Here is a 22,670-nt window from a genome sequence, read left to right as displayed (position 1 = left end):
TAAAACAAGAATCTTATAAAGCCCATCTTACCTATATCACTCTTATCTATATTACCATCATCTCTTTCTTAGTTTTGTTTGGTTTTGAACAATGCTTCACATGTACTTAAGAAGGATGTATATTCTCCAGTTGTTGGATGCAGGATCTGTATATGTGCCTATTAGATCATTCTTATTAATTATGTTGTTTAAATGTTCTATAACTTTACTGCTTTTTTGACTTTTGAACTTCAAATAATTAAGATGTATTGAAAACTCCTAACAAGTATATTGCATTTATAAATTTCTTCCTGTGGTTCTTCAATTTTGCTTTATATATTTTGAGACTGTTTTAGAATTATTAAATATTCTAAGTTGAACCATTTTGCCTTAAACTACATTTTGTCTGATATTAATATGGCTATCCCACCATTATAGTTTTCTTTCTAAACAGCTTTGTTGAGGTATTGTTGCTACCCTAGTTTAGTGTTTGCCTGATATATCTTTTTTCCTATTTTCACTTTCACGATCTTATGTTTTGTGTATCTATGTATGTATGTATGTACAGATAGATAGATCTATATCTATAGATCTATATATATATATCTATATATATAGCTATATATATCTACATATCTATATAGATATATATAGATATATATCTATGTAGATATATATCTATGTAGATATATATCTATGTAGATATATATAGATATATAGATATATATAAAAGGCTAAGCAACCATCCAACCATCCAACCAGCTGGTAGGTATGACACACACTGACCACCAGGGTGCAGATGCTCAACACAGGAACTGCCGAACGACAGCAGCTTTGCAGTGTGCCCTCTCGTACTCCGGGACCCTTCGGGGGATGTCGGAGAGCTGGTTGCGGCCTGGCCAGGCCTAGGGACCCCATCTACCAGAGGGACCCAGCTCACTCCACAGACACCCTTTGAGCCAAGATGTCGCCCCATGTGCAGCTGGCCAGGGAGGGACCGAGGGAGGTTGGCTGGAGGGTGTGTACGGCCCATCTCACCCAGTCCCGCCCCGCTGCCACCTTTTAACTAATTTCCTTTCAATGTGCACAGATTTGTGCACTGGGCCACTAGTGTTTCTTATAAAAGGCATATAGTTAAATTATTTTTAAATCCTATTTGATAATTTCTTGTAACTGGTAAATTTTGGCCACTTACACTTACTGGGATTACTGTTATGTTTCACCTCAAATGTGCTTTTCATTTGCCCTATACATCTCTTTTACTCTTTTCCTCCCCCCTTCTTGTTAATTTTCTGAGTTTTATGCTGATTTAAAAGTTATATAAGGCTATTTCTTTTCTTTCCATGGTTAACCTTGAAATTATATTGTTGACTTTAACTACATTTGAAATTAGTTGATTGCATAATCCCCATCCCAAACAATGTAAGCACCTTGGAAGTGTGCTCCTCAACCTTTAGTGTGTGTATGAATCACCTGGGGAATGTGTTAAAATGTAGATTCCAATTCAGTAAATCTGAGGTGAGCCTAATATTGTATTCCTAAGCTCCCAAGTGATGCCATGCTACTGAGAATCAAGGCCTTAGAATTAGTAGACATTTGGGTTTGTTCCACTTTTGGGGCCAATATGAAAATGCTGCTATGGAGCATTTTTAATGTGCAATTTTTTAATGGATATATAACTTTAGTTCTCTTGGGTTTATACTGAAGAATGGAATTTCTGGGTCATATTGTAATTCTGTTTAATCTTGTGAAGAACTGACAGACTTTTCCAAAGTGGCTACAACATTTTACATTTCCAGAAGCAGTATATTAGGGTTCCCACTTCTCCACTTCCTTGCCAGCACTTGTTATTGTCCATCTTTATTTTTATTTTTTTAATCCTCACCCAAGGATATTTTTCCATTCATTTTTAGGGAGAGTAGAAGAGAGAGGTAAAGACAGAGTGAAATATCGATGTAAGAGAAACACATCAATGGACTGCCTCCTGCATGCGGGCTACCAGGGCCCAGGCCAGGGAGGACCCTACAACCGAGGTACTTGCCCTTGACTGGACCCTTCCGTACACAGGCTGATGCTCTATTCACTAAGCCAAACCAGCTAGGGCTTGTCCATCTTTTTTATTATAACAATTCTAGAGGGTGTAATAATATACCACTATGGTTTTGATTTGCTTTTCGCTGGCAAATGATGCTGAACATCTTTTCAACTGCTTGTTGGACATCTGTATACGTTCTTTAGAGAAATGTCTATTTAAATCCTTTGACCATTTTTTCACTGGGTTGTCTTTTCAAGTTACGGTGGTTTTTGTTTTTTCAATCCTCACCCAAGGATATTTTCTCCCCATTGATTTTCAGACACAGCAGAAGAAAGGGCAGAAGTGGGGAGAGAAACATTGATGTGAGAGAGACACATCGATTGGTTGCTTCCCACACAAGGCCTCAGTGGGAGACAGGGATCAAACCCACAACCGAGGTATGTGCCCTTGATCAAAAATTGAACCCGAGATCCTTTGGTCCTCGAGCTGACACTCTAACCACTGAGAAAAACTGGCCAGAACTATAACTGTTTTCTATATATCCTGTTTACTAGACCCACTTCAGATCAATGACTTACAAATATTTTCTCCCATTTATTCCTAAGTATTTTACTATTCCTTTTTACTTTATTGATAGTATGTGAAGCACAAAAATTTTAAATCTTGATGAAATGTATCAAATTTTTTCTTTTATTGCTTTTGCTTTTGGTGTCATATTTAAGGAACTATTGTATAATTAAGGTCACAAAGAATAATATCTATAGTTCCTTCCAAGCATCTTACAGTTTTAGCTCTTATAATTGAGTCTCTGATCCATTTTAAGTTAATTGTTGATATAGTGTGAGGTGGAAGTCCAATCTAATTCTTTTGCATATGAATATACTGTTGCTCTAGTACCATTTACTGAAAAGACTTTTCTTTGCCTGTTTAATTATATATATGGCCTATCTATCTATCTATCTATCTAATCTAATAAAAGAGAAACATGCAAATTGACCATACCTTTGCTACACCCAAGCCACGCCCACCAGCCAATCAGAGTGACTATATGCAAATTAACCCAACCAAGATGGAGGCCGGCAGCCACGGAGCTGGATCAAGCAGGAGGCTTGGTTGCCCCGGCGATGGAGGAAGCCAAGCTTCCTGCCTGCCTTGGCTGGCTGTGGCCTCTGCTAAAGGCAACAAGGTTTCAATTATAGAACATAAATAAATCCCAGATACCTGCTTCCAGCCAGCCTCCACTAGGAGCTTGGGTGGCTGGGGGCCATGGCCAGCCTGCAAACAGCCATCAGCCCCTCACCCAGGCTGGCCAGGCACCCCAGCGGGGACCCCCACCCTGAAGGGGCTGTGGTCAGCCTGCAATCAGCCCTCAGCCCCTCACCCAGGCTGGCCAGGCACCCCAGCAGGGACCTCCACCCTGAAGGGGCTGTGACCAGCCTGCAAACATCCATCAGCCACTCACCCAGGCTGGCCAGGCACCCAAGCAGGACCCCCCCTCCCTGAAAGGGGTGTGGCCAACCTGAAAACGACCCTCAGCCCCTCACCAAGGCTGTCCAGGCACTCCAGCAGGGACCCCCACCCTAATCCGGGACACCCTTCAGGGCAAACCAGCCAGCCCCCACCCATGCACCAGGGAAATATGCAAATTGACCCTAACAGCAGAACGACTGGGAACGACTGGTCACTATGACACACACTGACCACCAAGGGGCAGACGCTCAATGCAGGAGCTGCCCCCTGGTGGTCAGTGTGCTCCCACAGGGGGAGCTCTGCTCAGCCACAAGCCAGGCTGATGGCTGCCAGCACAGCAGTGATGGCGGGAGCCCCTCCTGCCTCCTCAGCAGTGCTAAGGATGTCCGACTACAGCTTAGGCCTGGTCCCCGCTGGCAAGTGGACATCCCCCGAGGGCTCCTGGGCTGCCAGAGGGATCTCTGACTGCCAGCTTAGGCCCAATCCCCTGGGGAGCGGGCCTAAGCAAGCAGGTGGACATCCTCCGAGGGGTCCCAGACTGCGAGAGGGCACAGGCCGGGCTGAGGGGCACCCCCGCCCCCCAAGTGCACAAATTTTTGTGCACCAGGACTCTAGTATGTATATATATATAAAGCCTAAGCAACCAGCGGACTGGCCGACCAGCCAGTAGCTATGACATGCAATGACCACCCGGGGGCAGACGCTCAACACAGGAGCTGCCGAGCTCTGGTGACTTGGCAGCTGTGGTTCTTGGGTGATGCACCTGGAACCAAAGAAGAGGGAGCCCGATTCTAGGGTTTGTCACCTGAGAACTGCCCTCTCACAATTCAGGATCCCTCAGGGGATGTCAGAGAGGTGGTTTTGGCCCGATCTCTACAGGCCAGGCCAAGGGACCCCACCTGTGCATGAATCTGTGCACCAGGCCTCTAGTATGTCTATAATATGCCAGTAACACATTGTTTTAATTGTAGTAGCTTTGTAATCAAGCCTTGTAGTAACATTTGAAATCAGGAATTGGAGTTCTCTAACTATCCTTTTTAAAATTGTTTTGGCTTTTGTGGGTTCCTTGAATTTCCATATGATTTTAAAATCAGCTTAATTCCTGCACACACACACACAAAGGCCAGGTGTAATTTGGACACTGGAGTGCACTGAATCTACAGATCAATTTAGAGAGTGTATAGAAATACAACTGAATTTTTCCTTTCCAAGATGTATGCCTTTATTTCTTTTTCTTACCTAATTGCCCTGGCTAGAATCTCCAAGTAAAAAGTTCAGTGAAATGGTGAGAGTGGCCATCCTTGTCATCTTCCTGATCTTGGAGGAAAAAGTTCTAGTTTTTCACCATTAGTACGTTGCTAGCTATAGGTTTTTGTTCTTGTTTTTTTATAGATGCCCTTTGTTAGGTTAAGGAAGCTCCCTTTGACTCCTAAGTTGTTGTTTTATCATGAAAAACAATGTTGAATTTTGTCAAATGCTTTTTCTGTCTATTGAGATATTGAACTGTGACTTTTGTATATTGAACCAACCTTATATTCCTGGGACATCCCGCTTGGATCATGTGGTATAATCCTTTTTATATAGTGCTGAATTCAATTTGCTATTATTTTGTTGAGGGTGTTCATAAGAGATATTGGTCTGCAGTTTTCTTTTTTTGGTAATGTGTTGTCTGTTTTGATATCAGCTAATATTGGCCTCTTAAGGTGAGATTTAAAATGTTCTATTCTCTTCCCTTTTTTTTTTTTTTTTTTTTTTTTGAGTTTGTGAAGAATCAGTGTTAATCTCTTAAATATCTGCTACAAATCACTACTGAAGCCATCTGGTCCTGAGCTTTTGTTGGTGGGATATATATATATAATATATATTATTAATTCAATTTCTTTAATTTTATGAGTTTATAGATTGCCTATTTCTTAATTTATTTTCAGTATTCTGTCTTTCTAGGAATTTATCCATTTTAACTAAGTTATCTAATTTATTGGCATACAAGAGTTCATAGTGTGCCCCTTATATTCTTTTTATTTCTCTAAGATAGTAATATTCCTTCTTTCATTCTTTTTTTTATGTTTTTTAAATTTATTTTAGAGAAAGGAAGTGAGAGGAATAGAGAGATAGAAACATCAATAAGAGAGAATCATTGATCGGCTGCCTCCTGCATGCCCCCTACTGGTGATCAAGCCGGCAACCCAGGCATGTGCCCTTGACTGGAATCAAACCCAGTACTGTTCAGTCTGCAGGCCGATTCTCCATCTATTAAACCAAACCAGCTAGGGCCATACTTTTTTTTTTTTTTTTTTTTTGGCATGTCTTTTTATTTGAAAAGCAGGCATTTTAATGTGGCAACCTAGAAATCAGAATCTCTCATGTCTCCAGGATTTGTTATTGATTTTGCTACTGCTATTTGTTGGTTTAGTGACTTTGATGAACAGTCTGTATTCTTTATCGTGTGGATCCAGTGAAGTCTCTGCTCGATTAGTTTAGCAGTATCATAATTATTGGGTGGAGATTTCCTGAAATACCTGGAACCAATAAGTTTCCTAGTCTTTGCTGAGGGATATGTGCATGTTGGGGCAGGAATGCAACTCAGTCAGGAAGTTTACAACTTTGCTCTAGCCTATACATCCTGCTTGTACTGAGCCTCATGTCAACCAGAAGTGAGAGATTATGGTCTTTGTCTTTCATGCACATCTACATAGCCCCTCGTTGTGTTGGCCTTTTAGATTCCCAGAAATGTGATAGAGTTTTCTTAAGTCATCTATGGATATCTTATTCCCTAACTTTTACTTTTAAGTTTCTACCAGCTCAGGCAGCCATGATGTTAAACAACTGCCACTGATAAACTTTTATAAGACATTTCTATATCGTTTTCTGATGTCTTTTTACACCTGTTACTATGTTCACTTCCAAAATACCCTCCTCTGTTATGGCAAACTCCAATTTATCTTTTATGATATAGTCCAAATATCAACTCCTCCGTTAGGTCTTCTTCACTCCATCTACCTATGAGCCAAATCGATCCCTCCCATAACTCCCATAGCCCTCTTTATATGTATTGATTATAACTAATATTTAATCTACCCTGTCTTCTTTGCTAGATTGTGAATCTTTGAGGACAGGTACTATACCTTATTCATCTTTGTATACCTGAAATCTACACAGAGAAGGCACTGAGGAGATGTTTTTCCAATTGATTTTCAGTAGAGAATTAATCATACCATTAGTAGTAAGAACCAATCTCATTCAAGGCACTGGGTCCTTAGACATAAGCAGAAACTGATGATCACAAATGAATTTTATAATGCAAATCTAATAGCAGAAGGCTTATAATTAGCAGAACAAATGGAAAACCATGAGCTTCTTTTTATTGAACTTTGAGAAAATGTCACTTGGAATCAGATTAGTGAGAATGTCCTTCTGGAGCTCTGACTGGTTCTCCACACACCTGGGTTGTCTTCCAAGCCACCCTGTGACCTCTTATAGGACTCTAAAGGAGCCAACAAGAATCTGTCCTTTAATATCTGTCCTTTAATATGAAAGTTATTAATTCCATCTTTAACTCATATATGTCCTATCAAATTTATATTTTTAAAAGATCTTTCTTTGCTGTATGGAGAAATAATTAAAGAAAGATAAGGCCAAAAGGCCAATTAGGAAGCTACTTTAAGAATCTAAGTGAAAACTGATGGTGACCTGGACCAGCGAGAAATGGGATGACTTGAGAAATTGTGGAGATAAAACAGATTTAATTTGGTATTAGGCTAACTGTCAAGAATGAGAAAGAGGCAGTGAAAGGTGATCCCAAAGTTCTAATTTGACAGGTTGGATGTTGGTACTGTTTATTAAGGTGGAAAAAAAGTTTTGAAGAGGAGACAGGCTTGAAGGGGAAAAAATTCAAGAGTTCTGCTTTTGATATATACATATGAGATATGCAAGTGGAGATGTCATACAGATAACTGAAACTCAAAGGTGAGGTCTGAAGTGGAAGCAAAAATTGTAAGCTTTAAGATAAAGATGGTATGAAATTACCTAAGAAAAGAATTTATAGACAGAAGAGATAATAAAGGCTCAGTTCTGAACCCTGAGAAATCCCAACATTTAGTAATTAGGTAGAAGGAAAATAACTAGACAAGGATACTAAAAAAGAGCAGCCACACTCCTCCAGTGGTGCCTTGCATCTAGACCAGGACACATATTGGTACCAGCAGATGCCCACATTCTTTTAATTGGGTACTTGGACCCTGTTGGGCTCCTTGATTTTCTTCCATGAGAAAAAGAGCAAGCCATGAGGTGAAGTACAACAAAAGGACGTCTTCCATGTGTCAAATGATGAATTAGAGAAAAGGAATATCTCAATAAATGAAATAACTGAATCCCTGAGAGGGTTTTCTATGGAAATACTGTCATATATAAGGAAGATTTTATTACAATTACTGACAAGATCCTCAACTATTAGAAATCATGGACTGGTGGCCCTGGACCAGAATCATGACTGACTGCTGAATTCTGAAAACCAGAACTTTGGTTCAGCATATAAATTTGACAGAGGCCTTGATTTCCAGTTTATAATTGTAAAAAGTGTACACATTTAATTTTGCTGTAAAATATAATCACTAATAATATGCAATAAATACTTCCTTAAGGAAAGGGAAAAAAGAATTTTTTTTTAATTATAAAGAGCAGCCACTGAAGTAGGGGAAAGAAGGAAGGAATGGCTAGCTGTTTTGAATATTACTGATGGAGCAAGTTTAATGAGGATAGAGAAATGCTCATTGAATTGGTTGAAAAGAGACATTTCAGTGCAGTTAATGAGATAATGCAGAAGCCAGACTGAACCGAGTTGAAGAATAAATGGAAGATGAGAAAGAAAAGACACTACGTATAGACAATTTTTCTTAAAATGTTTCCTTCCCTTGGCTTCAGTGACACTTCCGTGGTTCTCCAACCTACCTGGCTGTCTTTTTTTCAGTCACCTTTCTTGTGTTATCTTCTACTCACCTTTAAATTTTGAAATTTTCCAGAAATTATGTCATCTAACTCTTTCTCTCTTCCACATAAGGTCTTCAGTTACCACATGTAGCTGTACCTTTTGCTCAGATTTCTCCACTGAGCTCTAGACTTGTGTATTGTATTGCCTATTCAACATCATTAAACTCATCATTCTCCTTCCACTGTTTTTCTTCCAGTGTTTCAGATTCTCTGTAATCTATATTATTATCTTTTCAGTTATTCAAGATAGACACCTGGGAGCTACGCTTCACTTTTTTTTTCTCCCCTTCTGTACCACAACCAATTCAATAGCAAGCCCTGTCCATTCCACCTACAATTATGTCTCACTTAAAGATTGTCTATGAGCCAAGCATCCGAAGGCTCCCTCTCTCCATTATCTTTCTCATTAAGGCTCACAAGTACCCAATAAGGATGATATTATTCCTATCTGGAAACTGAAGCTCAGAAAGGTTAAGCAACACAAAAAGTAAAAGGCAGAGAGGGAGGGATTTAACACTAAATATGCCTTACCCCACACTGACTCTGACCCCCCTACTTAATGTGTCTGAGGCCAAGTCTCCTCAGGAGTAAAATGGACCTAATATTTCCTATCTTTAGGCTGTTGTGAAAATTTAGAAATAAACTATGAAGTACACATCCCCGGGACAAAGTATGAATACATCCCTAGTACAAGGTATGAATTCAATAAATGTTAAGTCCCGCCCTGACTGGTTTGGCTCAGTGGATAGAGCATCGGCCTATGGACTGAAGGGTCCCGGGTTCGATTCCAGTCAGGGCATATTCCTTGGTTGCGGGCACATCCCCAGTGGGGGGTGTGCAGGAGGCAGCTGGTCGATGTTTCTCTCTCATCAATGTTTCTAGCTCTTTATCCCTCTCCCTTCCTCTCTGTAAAAAATGAAAAAAATATATTTAAAAAAATAAAATAAATGTTAAGTCCCTTACACTCTTTTATTCCTTCCTCTATACCAGTGGTTCTCAACCTTCCTAATGCTGCGACCCTTTAATACAGTTCCTCATGTTGTGGTGACCCCCAACCATAAAATTATTTTCATTGCTACTTCATAACTATAATTTTGCTACTGTTATGAATCGTAATGTAAATATCTGATATGCAGGATGTATTTTCATTGTAACAAATTGAACATAATTAAAGCATAGTGATTAATCACAAAAGCAATATGTAATTATATATTCAATATGTGTTTTCCGATGGTCTTAGGTGACCCCTGTGAAAGGGTCGTTCGACCCCCAAAGGGGTCACAACCGACAGGTTGAGAACCGCTGCTCTATACTGTTTCTGGTAGGATCACAGAGCTGAATGAAGATTGCTCTGTGCCTTCAAGATGCAAATAATTTAAGGAGACAAAATGAACATACACAAAAAGTGATATCCTTTATAATAAAAGCCTAATATGCAAATTGACCAAACAGTGGAACAACCAGCAGAATGACTTGTCGCAATGATGCATACTGACCACCGGGGGCAGATGCTCAATGCAGGAGCTGCCCCCAGCCTGCAGTCCCCAGGCCAGCCAAGGTGGATGCCAGTGGCGGCCCCCCCGATCGCCCCGCCAGCCGCCCTGCAGAGGGAGGTGACCAGCAGCAGTGACGGGGGGAGTGGCTATCAAGTGGGCAGTGCCAGGCCGGTCAAGGCGGGTGCCAGCGGGGGCCCCCCCAATCGCCCCACCATTTTCCCCGCAGATCAGCTCTGGTCACCGGCCAGGCCTAGGGACCCTGCCCGTGCAATCATTTTGTGCTCCAACCTCTAGTAATAATATAAGATGGTAGAGAACTAAGTAATATATTGCATAGTATAGGCTCCTTTTAATAGAATTTCAGAGAGAGAAGAAAGTGCAATTGAGGGATGGGAATGGGAGTGGGCTTTTGAAAATATTTAATAAGGGTATCAACAAAGAGGGGCAGGATATTCAGAAAAAAGATACTGATTTAGAAAGAGGAATAACATGCTCAAGGCCAGGGATTAGAACAAAAGGTACTTATTTTTTTCTACATCAAAGTATTTTTACTACTAAGTTTCCTTGTTACAGTTTAAGTTCCCAATGGAACAAAGGAAAAATTGAGCACATTATTAAGACCAAATGTCCTGGCAGGCAAAGCCATCAATTAAACTGTCTACTGCTTTCTCAGAGAAGAGAAACAAGCCCCAGACTCTGACCCACAGCAGATAAAAATAACTCAGATGCTGGAGTGTGTTCTGAGAATAATACCACACGGTCAAATTGGTCTAATGACGTCAGTCACCTTTTCCAAGCTTTCATCTCTCGGTTGCATCTGCTAAGTGCTAAGATGGACAAATGTCACCATTCCTATGTCCAAAATTTCCTTTGATAAAAATCCATGGAGACTATCAATACTAATATGCCCACTAAGTCTGGGGCTTGAAAGTTTTTATTCTCCAGAACCTGTTCAGTGAACCAATTTGGCTTCTATGACAAAGAAATTGATATATAATTTGCTCCATATTTCAGTAGAACTTCTGGACAGTAACATCATAAAATATTAGAAGTGGAAAGAAACTTAAGGATTATTTTGATCTTATTTTATTAATGAGGACATAGAGGCCCAAAGGGGGGAAATGATAAATTCAAGGTCAAAGGGGTTGTGCAGGAGAGGAAGGGTTATGAGGATGACCAACAGACCCTGGAGAAAAGTAACATAGGGCCCCTGTTAAGAATAGTAATGAAAAGTAAGGGAAAAGAAAAAATAGTATAGAGCTATTCTCAGAGCTCCAATAGTTCTTTGATACTGATAAGAAACCTAAAAGATTATTCCAGAGTCACCTCACCTCAAACTTTGGTCCAATAGCCCTTTTCCCCATTTCCTAAGTGTTCCAGGTGGTCAGTCAATAAACATTTACTGTGCACCAACTATGTAAATATAGTCCCTTACTTCAAAAAGCCTACAGACTGGCTGAGGAAATAAGAAATAATACATGAGGGGGTAATACAACAGCACTTGGAGGGCAGATGAAGTGGGGTAGCCAGTCTTGTCCTCACCATGAGGCTTCAGCAGGCACCAGTGTTCATGAAGATATTCATTCAGCAAGGATAAAACAGTGGCACATGCTGCCAGTTCCAGACCAAGTTCCTGCAGAGCTGGAGAGCCAGCCTGAAAGGCAGCAGTTTGAAGAAACAGTTCGAATTCTAAGTAACCTTTATGCAGAAACACAGAAGCTTGAGAGTCAATCATATCTTGAAGCATGTGTAACAGCATACACCATCTTCTTATGCATAGAAATTCATTATGAAAAGATTCTCAAAAGTCTCCAAATACACTCAAGATCAAAATGAGAAAATATATGCTCCCCAAGACCTCCTCCTGACAGATCTCACTGAAAGCGATCTGAAATTACCATTTATGAAGACAGAGGTATGAGCTGTGGAAGATGAACCATAAATTAAAGATCCCAGCTCCAGCTCCATCAATCCACTGGCTGATCAGAGAGTGTCCCCTACCTCCTCTCTAGAGTATCATACCTTTGTATCTGCTGCCAGAGCCACAGTGCCATTTACTCTAAAGACTTTCTAAAATTCCACACCTGGAATGACCTCTAGTCACTCAGCATCCAATTTGTGCCTTCAAATTGTGTAGAAGTCTGTAATCTTTTGATTGGTTTCTAAGAAAACACAATTAAGCATTTTAATTTTTTATTAAAAGCCATTTTACTTTTTGTATTCTATCCAAAATACAATGAGGCATTTAACTTATTAATAAAATATTCAGTTGGTCAGCCTAAGTTTATTTCTATCTGTTACCAATACCAATGGTTCTCATCATACAGCCCAGGTGGCTACTGACTTCAAAGTCATATCTTTGCCAGTGTCCAGTCTTATTTCCCCAAATTAATAAAATGTTTTTCTCCAGAATTTCAGTGAAGGGTAAGCTGGATCTGTGGTTTTGCTAATATATCTCCCAGATTTCAAAGAACTACATTTCTCAATGACTCGAATCTTAAAGATCTATTTCTGCTGTTAAGTTTCTCAAACTGAAGGTCATTGGAAAAAATAATGTACGATGTTATTTGTTTTATTATAGCAATTATCTATATATATAAAAGCCTAAGCGACCAAATGACCAAATGACTGGTTGCTATGACGTGCACTGACCACCAGGGGCAGACGCTCAACGTAGGAGCTGCCCCCTGGTGGTCAGTATGCTCCCTCAGCCAACCTCCTGCAGCTGGCCAGCTAACCTCCCGCAGTCCCTCCTCCCAGCCTACCAGCACCGCCCTCCCCTCTCCCCCACCCCCACCCCCGCCCCCGCCTCTCCCCGATCGGCCTCGACTGCCGGCCAGGCTGAGGGACCCTACCCATGCATGAATTCGTGCACCAGACCTCTAATTCCTAATAAAGCAGTATCTAATGCAATTTCCAGTTATTTTTCTTTGGATAATTTTGTTATTATTGCATTATCCTGAATATTGGGAAGATGTGGTATATATTGTTTGTTCCTTACAAAAATAAGTAAGCACAATGAAGTGGATGGTAAACCATCAAACACATAAAGGTCCCTCCTGTGTTGCTGAAAGTATAATAAGCAAGTGTAATACATATTTTAAGTATAATTTTGTTACAAACATAACTTATGAGAAAAATTTGATAAGAATAATACTGCATATTGCTAATTTTTAACCATCCCTACTGGAAATAGGTTCATAGACTTCACTCATATACAGTATTCAATGCACAGAAATCTTATGATGAGTTCAAGTATAGAAAGTTAAATGATTTCCAACTAAAACTCTCAAGTCTGAGTCAATACTTCTAGTTCTTCTTTGGGCTGTATGTTCTTAGTACTGGAGCTTCTTATGCCCTTTATTCATCTTTGCAGTTTGAGAGTACCATATTTGGGAGAGAGTTAAGAATCATTAGGAGGAATGAAACAGTTAAAAATTTTACTTTCGAATATATTGTAGGTGCTAATATTGAATTTAATCTTTCAAATTTAATTTCTTTTATGGGTCTGTTAGTTACTCAATAAATCCCATAGGTCTGTGTAATATTTTAATTGTATAAAAATCCTTTGTTACTACATAGCCTATAATAACATGTCTGTCTGCCTTTTAAATCTGTTGCAATAACTTTGCTGAAATATTAACACATTAGAACTTTTTCCTAAGCAAACAAAAATAAATAACACATGAGAAATAAAATGAGTGGTCAAGGGACTCCAAGTAAGTGGTTTAGCTAATAAATGTTCTGAATTCAGATGAAACTGAAAAGAGTGCAATAGATAGAAATATAGTGAGAAGACTTCCGGAGAAACTAGGACATGACTAGAATAAGAACAGACTAGAAGAGAAAACAGTGGAAAGCCTTTAGGCTTGCCTGGAGCTGAGGCCCTAAATTTGTAGATCTCATCACTGATGAAGAGGAGATATACTCAGAGGAATAATAACAAAAGATGAGATTGGAAGCTGAAGCAAATACTAAGTAAATAAAAATTTTTAAAAGCACAGTTAACCTTAGTTTCAAGATTCAGTTCTGTCGCCTACTAGTAATGTGGCCTTGAGTAGTTATGCAATCTCTGTAGAAATGAGAATAACAATACCTTCCAAAGGGGATTATTGTAAGAACTATAAAGTAAACATGGATATATACTTAGACTAGCACCAGGGATGTAATAGATGGACAATAAGTGGTTGGGTATTTTTGTTGTTGCTGGTGTTATTTATTTTGTGTTTGGTTTTTGTTTGAAAGTAGGTGTGAGAAGGGAAGTGCTGGGTCAAGAAAATGTTGAAAAAATAAGAATGAACGGACTAAGTCTTGGACATGAATAGTAAGAAATAGGAGAGCTGGAAACAAATTTTCTACTTCTGAAGTGGTGGAAATTCAATGACAAGGAGGATTGGTCTAGACCTGTGGGTCTCAAACACAGCTCTGACTGGTTGTATAAGAATCATCTGACTATGGAACAGCAAAAGAAGCCCGAATATCAGAATCTTTGTTTAGTTCTAAAGTAACTGATCAGCCACAGTCACAGTATTCCCAGCAGGTCCTTTTGCCATTTATTTCATTTGTATAGTTTCCATATTGAAAACCCTCAATTACTTGACTTTAATGTATATAATTTATACTTACAAATCTGTCGCTATTTCTCCTGTTTCAATTCCGCTGATACAGAACTCTTAATGTCTTTTTGTGTTTTATAAAATCAAGCTTTAAATGACTGATAAAAAAAAAAAAGAATCATCTGGAAAGCTTATTCAAACAAAAATCTAGGATCCCAATACTGAGGGTCTAACTAAAGAGATCTGAGGAGGAAATTTGGAATCATTATTTAAAAAAAAAAAAAAAAAAAAAAAGTCCTCCATGGATTTCTGATGCACAGGAAGGTATAATTATTTCTAGACTAGAAAACACTTTAAAATCTCTTCCAAACCGAAAAACCTCTGATTCCAAGCAGTGAATTATGAAGGTGTGATGTATTATCCTTAAAATCGAGGCATTCAAAGATTCAGGAAATTAAAGCTTAGCTAGCCATACTACATGATTTTTTTTATCCTTACCAGATGATGTTTATTGATTTTGGAGAAGAGGGGGGAGAAATATTGATCAGTTGCCTCTTGTATGTGCCCCAATTGGGGATCAACCCCACAACCCAGGTATTCACCCTGACCAGGGATTGAACCCACAACCTTTTGGTGTACAGGACAATGCTCCAACTAAGCCACCCAGCCAGGGCTCAACTGCTCTCACATTACTTGCAACGCATGTAAAAAAGGAGGTAGATTTAGATATGCCTCAGTGGGATCCAGCTCTTGATCATATACTAAGTATCCCTTATCCAAATTTATGTCAATCTGAGGCTCAAGTGCTATCACTAGAGGATGTTTTCCAAAATAAGAAAGTAGGTGGAATCAGCATGAAACTGGAATGAGAAGAGACTGTCAGGACACAGCGCAGGGTGGAATGATAGGGATAATAAAGGTGAGTGCTCTGTTTGGAAGCCATTCTCAGCACTGTTATGACATTCCAACAATAATATCATGACTAGGTCATGAAGAGCAAAATTATCAAATAGATCTCCAGCATCCATTCTTCTTTCTGGGTTTTTCTCTGCCCATCCCTCTCTCCCTGTTTCAGCACTGCCCCAGCATGTGCCCTGACTGGGAATTGAACCATGACCTCCTGGTTCTTAGGTCCAGGCTCAACCGCTGAGCAATGCCAGCCGGGCCATAATAGTATATCTTAATTAAGGTCTTTGAGAATGCAGCTAAGAATCATTCAGAAATCATTTATTAAATTTAAAGGGATCATTAATTTGTTGGAAAGAAAAATGCATTTATGCTGTCAAGATCTCCAACTTACATCAGAAATCTATTGTTGCAAAAACATGCAAATGGTCTACCAAATCAACCTCCAGATAGCCAACTGATATCTACATATCCTTATAGATACTATAGATAAGAAATTTAAACAAGTGAAGAAATAAATAGGGAAAGTGAAAAAAGAATAAGAATCAAATTCTAGGTACACACACATTAAAAAATGCAGATTCTTATTCAGAAAGGTTGGGGTGGGACTTAGAGAGTATGCTTTTGGGAGGGGAGTATGGTTTTATTTTTTAAACTTATTTTATTGTTGAGAGTATTACAGATGTCCCTGATTTTCTCTCCTCCCCCCTACCACTTCACCCGGCTCCCATCCCACACCAGGTATTCACCTATCTAATTGTCTGTGTCCATGGGCTATACATATCCTATATAATAAAAGGCTAATATGCAAATTGTCCCCACTGGCAGGAATTCAACCAACTGGGAGTTAGATGTGCGCTGACCACCAGGGGGTGATGTGAAACATGGCAGGCGTCGGTGATGCCGCACTGGCAATGGGCTGCAGTGGAGGCGCTGCCAGCCCGATGGGCCCAGACAAGAGCAGGACCGCTGCGGGATAGTGGAGCAGGTGAACGGGCAGCACCAGGCCAAGGCAGTTGCAATCAGGGGCCCCAATTGCCCTTCTGGTCACCCCATAGATCAGCCCTGATTGCCAAGCCTAGGGACTCTACCCATGCATGAATTTTGTGCACCGGGCCTCTAGTCTATAATAATAAAAGCACAATATGCTAATTAGACCGGACATCCTTCCGGATGTCCTTCTGGATGAAGCCACCGCAGTGGGGGCTGAGGCAGAGGCAGCCGCCGTGGTGGCAGGGGGCCAAGGCAGCTGCCACAGTGGCGGGGACCGAGCCCCTTGCATGAATTTCATGCATCGGGCCTCTAGTATGCATATAAGTTCTTTGATTAATCTCTTTCTGCCCTTCCTCCCACCTTCCCTCTGAGATCTGTCAGTCTGTTCCATACTTCCATGTCTATGATCCTATTTTGTTTGTCAGTTTATTTTGTTCATTAGATTCCCCATAATAATCTCCAGGTCCATCCACGCTGTCTCAAAGAGTAAGAGATTTCTTTTATTTGTTATTTGTTGTTGCTCCTCAACCAAGGATATTTTTTCCATTGATTTTTAAAGAGAGTAAAGGGGGCGAGGGGAGAAAAAGGGGGGTGAGAGAGAGAGAGAGAGAGAAACATCAATGTGAGAGATATTCATGTATTGGTTGCCTCCCACACACACCCTAACCAGGGTCGGGTTCAAACCTGCAACCCAGGTACGTGCCCTTGACTGTGTTTTTAATATACACAAAGGACATAACTTTTCAGAAGAGTGACCAACTGAGACCCTTTGGTGTGTAGGCCAATGCTCCAACCAATGAACAACACCAGCTAGGGCTGCTTTTAAAGTAAAAATCTAGATGATTTTGACGTCAGAGAACCACACATTGAGAAACTATGCTTTAAAATGCTCAAAATAAAGAATATATGTCAAGTATATTCATATAGTAATTATCTTTTAGTTTTAACTCTTAAAATTACAGAACCAACCTGAAATCAATATAAAATATTGAAAGTAAACTACAGTTGAAAAATAAAAATAAATGCATAAAATTATATAACCAACTCAATTTATATACTTAGTTTATGTATTGTCATATTTTTTTATAAAATCTTCCCTGATTGCCTCATATTAACAATAGAAGGGAGTGGAAAAACCAAAAGACAGAGAGCGTAGAAGAGGTCAGTTCCCTGTAAATTAAGAGTACAAATAGCCCTGGCTGGGCATGACTCAGGGTTAGTGTTGGCCTGCGCACTGGATGGTTGTGGGTTTGATTCCCGGTTAAGGGTACGTAACCTGGGTTGCAGGTTTGATCCCCGGACCTGGCTGGGGCACGTGTGGAAGGCAACCAATTGATATGTCTCTCTCATGTCGATGTTTCTCTCTCTCTCTGTCTCTCTCCCCTCTCTCTCCCCCTACCTCTCCCTTCCACTCTTTCAAAAGAATCAATGGAAAAAATATCCTCACTCCTTGAGTCAGGATTTAAAAAACTAAAAGAGTACAAATAAAGCTATCAACAAATAAAATGCTAAGAAAAATAAATCTAAGTCAAAATTAAAACCATAAATATAAAACCAACTTTCTAAAATCAAACTGCAGGTAACAAAAGGAAAGTAGACTTTGGGTGGTGTGCATGCAATAAAATACACATATGTAAAATTATAACCTTGTACACCTGAAAAGAAAATGATGAACTGTTATCAACCAATGTTGCCAATAATTTTTTTAAATAAAATAAAACTGCAACCAAATAAATCTATAGGCACATCTAATCCAAGTTGATACAGTGTTCAGAGCTAAAATCAACACCACATAAAATATTGAAAATAAAATCCCTCCTTGTATCTTGTATTTCTATATGTTTAAGATTGTTCTGGTACTGCTCAGCTGCTGGACTATATTTGAGACTCATTTCAAATAACTTTACTCATGTAAACAATTTTTCTAAAAATAGGAGATCTAAAGATAGCACCTTATTTTCATACCTTATGTTGTCTTCTTAAAATAATCTTTTTTTTCTGTTAGAATGAGTAATACAATTGGTCTTTTTAAAGATCAGTTGGAGGAAAAACATTTAATATACACATTTCCATAGAGTTTTTAATATACACAAAGGACATAACTTTTCAGAAGAGTGACCAACTGAAGGATAGATAATATAGACACTGAATTTAGAGAGAAATTAATGTACTACCAGTATCAGCCAATGAGGAAAGTAGGAGTCTATAGTTTGGGAAAAGATCAGGTTTGGGCTTGAATATCTATCTACTCTGCTACTCATTACCATGAGCAATTTATTTAACTTCTATGAGACTTAGTAAAACAGAGGTAGTAATTTTGAATATTAAGATAACATCTGTGAAATGCCCTAGCACAGAGCCTAGCATAGAGTAGTTTAAAAAAAAACAACAAAAACAACCTTTTAAAGGTATATAGCTCCCTTCTTTCTCCTCTCTGCCCACTAATCTTCTGGTTTATTAGTTTGGACCACAGAAGACATTCTTTTCTTTAACCTTTATATTGTAAATAAAGATACAAGAATACAGAAACAAAGATATAGGAAGCCATACCAAAAAATATACTGCTTAATGAGTTTAATGAATTGGTATAATGCAAACACTCATGTATCCACCATCTAGGTTAAGAAACAGAATTTTGCCTGCCACCCCAGCAGCTCTCCCAGTAAATAGCTTATCCAAATTAACTTCCTTCTTTTCTTCTTTTCTTCAAAAGTAACCTTCATCCTGACATTTATAGTAATCACTTCCTTATATTTGCACCCAAGTGTACATTCTTAGACACTATAGTTTAGAGCTATCCATTAAAAAAATAAAATAAAAAACAACAGCAACAAAACACTGTATGTGTCTCGACCTATGAACCAGGAGGTCAGGGTTTGATTCCTGGTCAGGGCACATGCCCAGGTTGTGGGCTCCATCCCCAGTAGGGGGCATGCAGGAAGCAGCCAATTGATGATTCTCATCATTGATGTTTCCATCTCTCCGTCTCTCTTCCTCTCTGAAATCAATAAACACACATTTTTTAAAAAAACTGTGTGTGTGTCTTCTAAATCCCTTTTAATCCACAGGTTTGCCACTTCACCTGTTTCTTGTCTTAGGGTTCATCTGTTAAAGTATCTAGACCTTTATGTTTTTTTATCAGGAACTCACATCTGCTTATCTCCTTTTGTGATGTTAACAGCTAGTGATGTTAACAGCTATTGATGTCCAATGCCTCGATACATTAATTCACTAGGACAGGGGTGAACAACCCCTGGCACGCGTGGCAAACATGGCACGCCAGTAACTTTTGCTGGCACACGAAACCCTCTCTTATAGTCTTCCATTTACAATTTTTTTTCTTAATATTGACTTTTTTATTTTTCAGATAAATTCAGTGTAGGTGCATCTTGGATAAATAAATAATTTTACATAACAAGTTATCTTAAAGACCATAGACATGGATTGACGAGAGAGGGGAAGAGCAATTTCTATGCTTCTGCCTTAACTCTCCCTGCCTTCCTAGATCCGACCAGTGTTTTGGTTTCATCCACATACGCTTGTGAATCTTTGTTCTCAGTGATGAATTTTGTTAAGTCTTGTAATAGGAGTAGCCTGACGGATGAAAGTAGTAGCTCATGCATATCTCTGAAGGTCACGAAATATAAACCTGATGTAAAATCTCTGTCATCAGTGATGCAGCAGCAAAAGTCCCACTGATAATATCAAACAAAGTCATAAAGTTTTCTGTCGGACTATCAGTGTACATGTATACATTAAAAAATAAATGTATTTTTCATCATCATATACTGTGTTTTTGTCGCTCAAATGAATTTTATTATTTCTTCAAGGTTCTTCACATACGTACACCTTAAGAGATATCAAGTAGGCGTAACATGGTCTCAAAAAATTAGGGTTGGCATGCAGAAGAACTTTGAGTCAGAGATTTTGCTGGTTTTGGCACGCACTCACAAAAAGGTTGCCCACCCCTGCACTAGGAGTTGCAAAATGGTAATACTCAATTTTTTCATTTTATGCAAAAATATAATTATTTCTATATGTCAGCAGCCACTAGAAAGGTAATAAAATTCAAAGAGTAAAACCACTTATAATAACATCAAAAGAACCACCAAACACCCAGAAACAAAAGCAATAAAAATATGAAAGACTTCCACACTGAAAAATCACAATATTAAATTGAGAGAAATTATAGAAACACCTAATAAATGGTGGGATACATCATGTTTATGAACTAAAAGATTCATATTGCAAAGATGTCATTTCTCCCAAAGTTGATCCGCAGAGTGAATGCAATCACAAAACCTGAGCAGGTCTTTACTGTGTGCATGAAAATCCATTCTTTTTTTGTTTTTTGTTTTCCTTTGAGTTTCTTCTCTTCATTTCTATCTTCATAAAAAGAACACAGCTCATTCTTTTAAAAGTTTTCTTATCAAATGTATGTATCTAAAGTATAAGTTTTCTGCAAAACTGCACCTTTGCTGTATCCCTTAAATATTACTATATAATGTTTTCATATCATTCAGTTCTAGGTATTTTAAATTTCTTTTAATTATTTAGCAGTGTGTTTTTAAATTTTCAAAATACATGGGTAATTTTAAAAATTCATCATTTCACATTAACTCCTAATTTCATTGAGTTGTAGTCAAAGATCGTTCTTTATAATATCTATTTTTGAAATTTTTATGTGCTCTGACTTGTTCCTATCAATTTTTTAAAATGTTCCATGTATTGAGAAAATATGTATTCTTATATTGTCAGATATAAAAATCTATACATCCAAATGACCAAGCATCAAGCTTTTAAATTTTTAATTCTGCCTTCCTGACCTATCAATATTAAACTTTTCGATAGTAATATAAGATGCTAGAAGACAGAAGCAATAATTTTCTAAATTTTGGAGAAAATCACTTTCAATCTAGAAATCTGTATTCTACTACACTGTACTAGTAAATCAAATGTATGAGAAGAATAACAATGCTTTTGAACATGCAATTTCTCAGGAGGTTGATCTATTAGGCACCGTTTCTTGAAAATCTACTGGAAGATGTGCTCCTGCAAAGTGAGAGAGTAAAGTAAAGCAAAAGGAAAAAGTGGAATCCATGAAACAGTAGCTACGCCCCAGGAGAGCAGAAAAAAAGAAAAAAAGTTCAAGGATTAAATAGGCCTAAATAGCAAACAGTACAGATTGAAACAAAAACATGTTTCTGGGAGGGAGATCTCTAGACAGGGCATGGGAGAGGAAGAATTGGTAGATTTTTCAGATATTGTTAGCAACTGATTGTATCAGACATATCTCTTGCTCCTTGTCAGATTCTCTCAGTTTTACTCATCCGATCTTCAGCTGCCACCACAGTGATTCTGTGTGGGTTCAAATAGTTCTATCTCCTCCCACAACTTCCAGACTCAGATGAAGTGTCACACTACAGAAGGTAGAATCATGTCTCCCTCCAAATTACCAGACACATCTGATGATACAACCACGAAGGGTGAGGGGGGAGCTGTATTCTTCATGGGGCAAGTTTTAACCACAGGGAGACAGACAAAACCCTGGAAGCAAACAGATAAAATCCCTTCCCCTCTTTCCAATGGGCTATTCTAACAATTTTCAGTACAGCCTGTACGAAAATGTCTGAGTGGGTGAGTAGGTGAACCTGCCATATGACCAGCTCTTATCTCTTCAAGGCTTGCTGTGAACAGTGGCCAGTACAGTAATGCATCATCTCACATTTGCTTCCCATTCTTCCTGCCTCACTTCCTTCTACCCTCATTCTTGCTGTCCTGGGATTACACCTCCCAATAAAGGATTGGCATTTAATGACTGCTCAATTGCTGTTGTCTAAGGAACATGGACCAAGTCACAGGTATATGTTGGAGTCTGATGAAACATTATAAAATTTTTCAATTTAGAACTGTAAAAATTATTCAAGGAAAAACATCGGAAATACTATTAACTCCAAGGGGGAAAAGTTGTGTAAGGTTAGCATTGTAATCATAATACAATATATCATCTAGCTCTGCAGAAAACAACATTTACATAATTCTAATAACGTAAACACTGATCACTGATATAAGTACAAATTGTGGAATAATTAAATTTGATGGATGAAGAGTAGAGGAAGAGTGTGAGAATTAAATTTACCTCTATCGGGTAATAAGAAAAAAGAACCACAGAATCAAAATCCTATTCCCAGCTCTAAAGTAATTATTCAATGTGTGATGTTGTATAAATTGTCTAATTTACCTTTGCCT

At 38.7% G+C, this 22,670-nt stretch overlaps 1 protein-coding gene and 1 pseudogene across 2 annotated transcripts in view; one reads left to right on the top strand and one right to left on the bottom strand.

Moving 5' to 3' along the window:
- Window positions 1-22,670, bottom strand: part of SYN2 (synapsin II) — a 162,750-nt gene that overhangs the window by 95,374 nt on the left and 44,706 nt on the right. The gene's annotated exons all lie outside the window — the stretch shown is intronic.
- LOC118668072 lies at window positions 11,510-11,967 on the top strand (annotated as a pseudogene).

The sequence above is a fragment of the Myotis myotis genome, unplaced genomic scaffold (assembly GCF_014108235.1).
Source record: "Myotis myotis isolate mMyoMyo1 unplaced genomic scaffold, mMyoMyo1.p scaffold_m19_p_13, whole genome shotgun sequence".
In the NCBI taxonomy this organism is placed as follows: domain Eukaryota; kingdom Metazoa; phylum Chordata; class Mammalia; order Chiroptera; family Vespertilionidae; genus Myotis; species Myotis myotis.
This window is presented reverse-complemented; position numbering and strand designations above follow the sequence as displayed.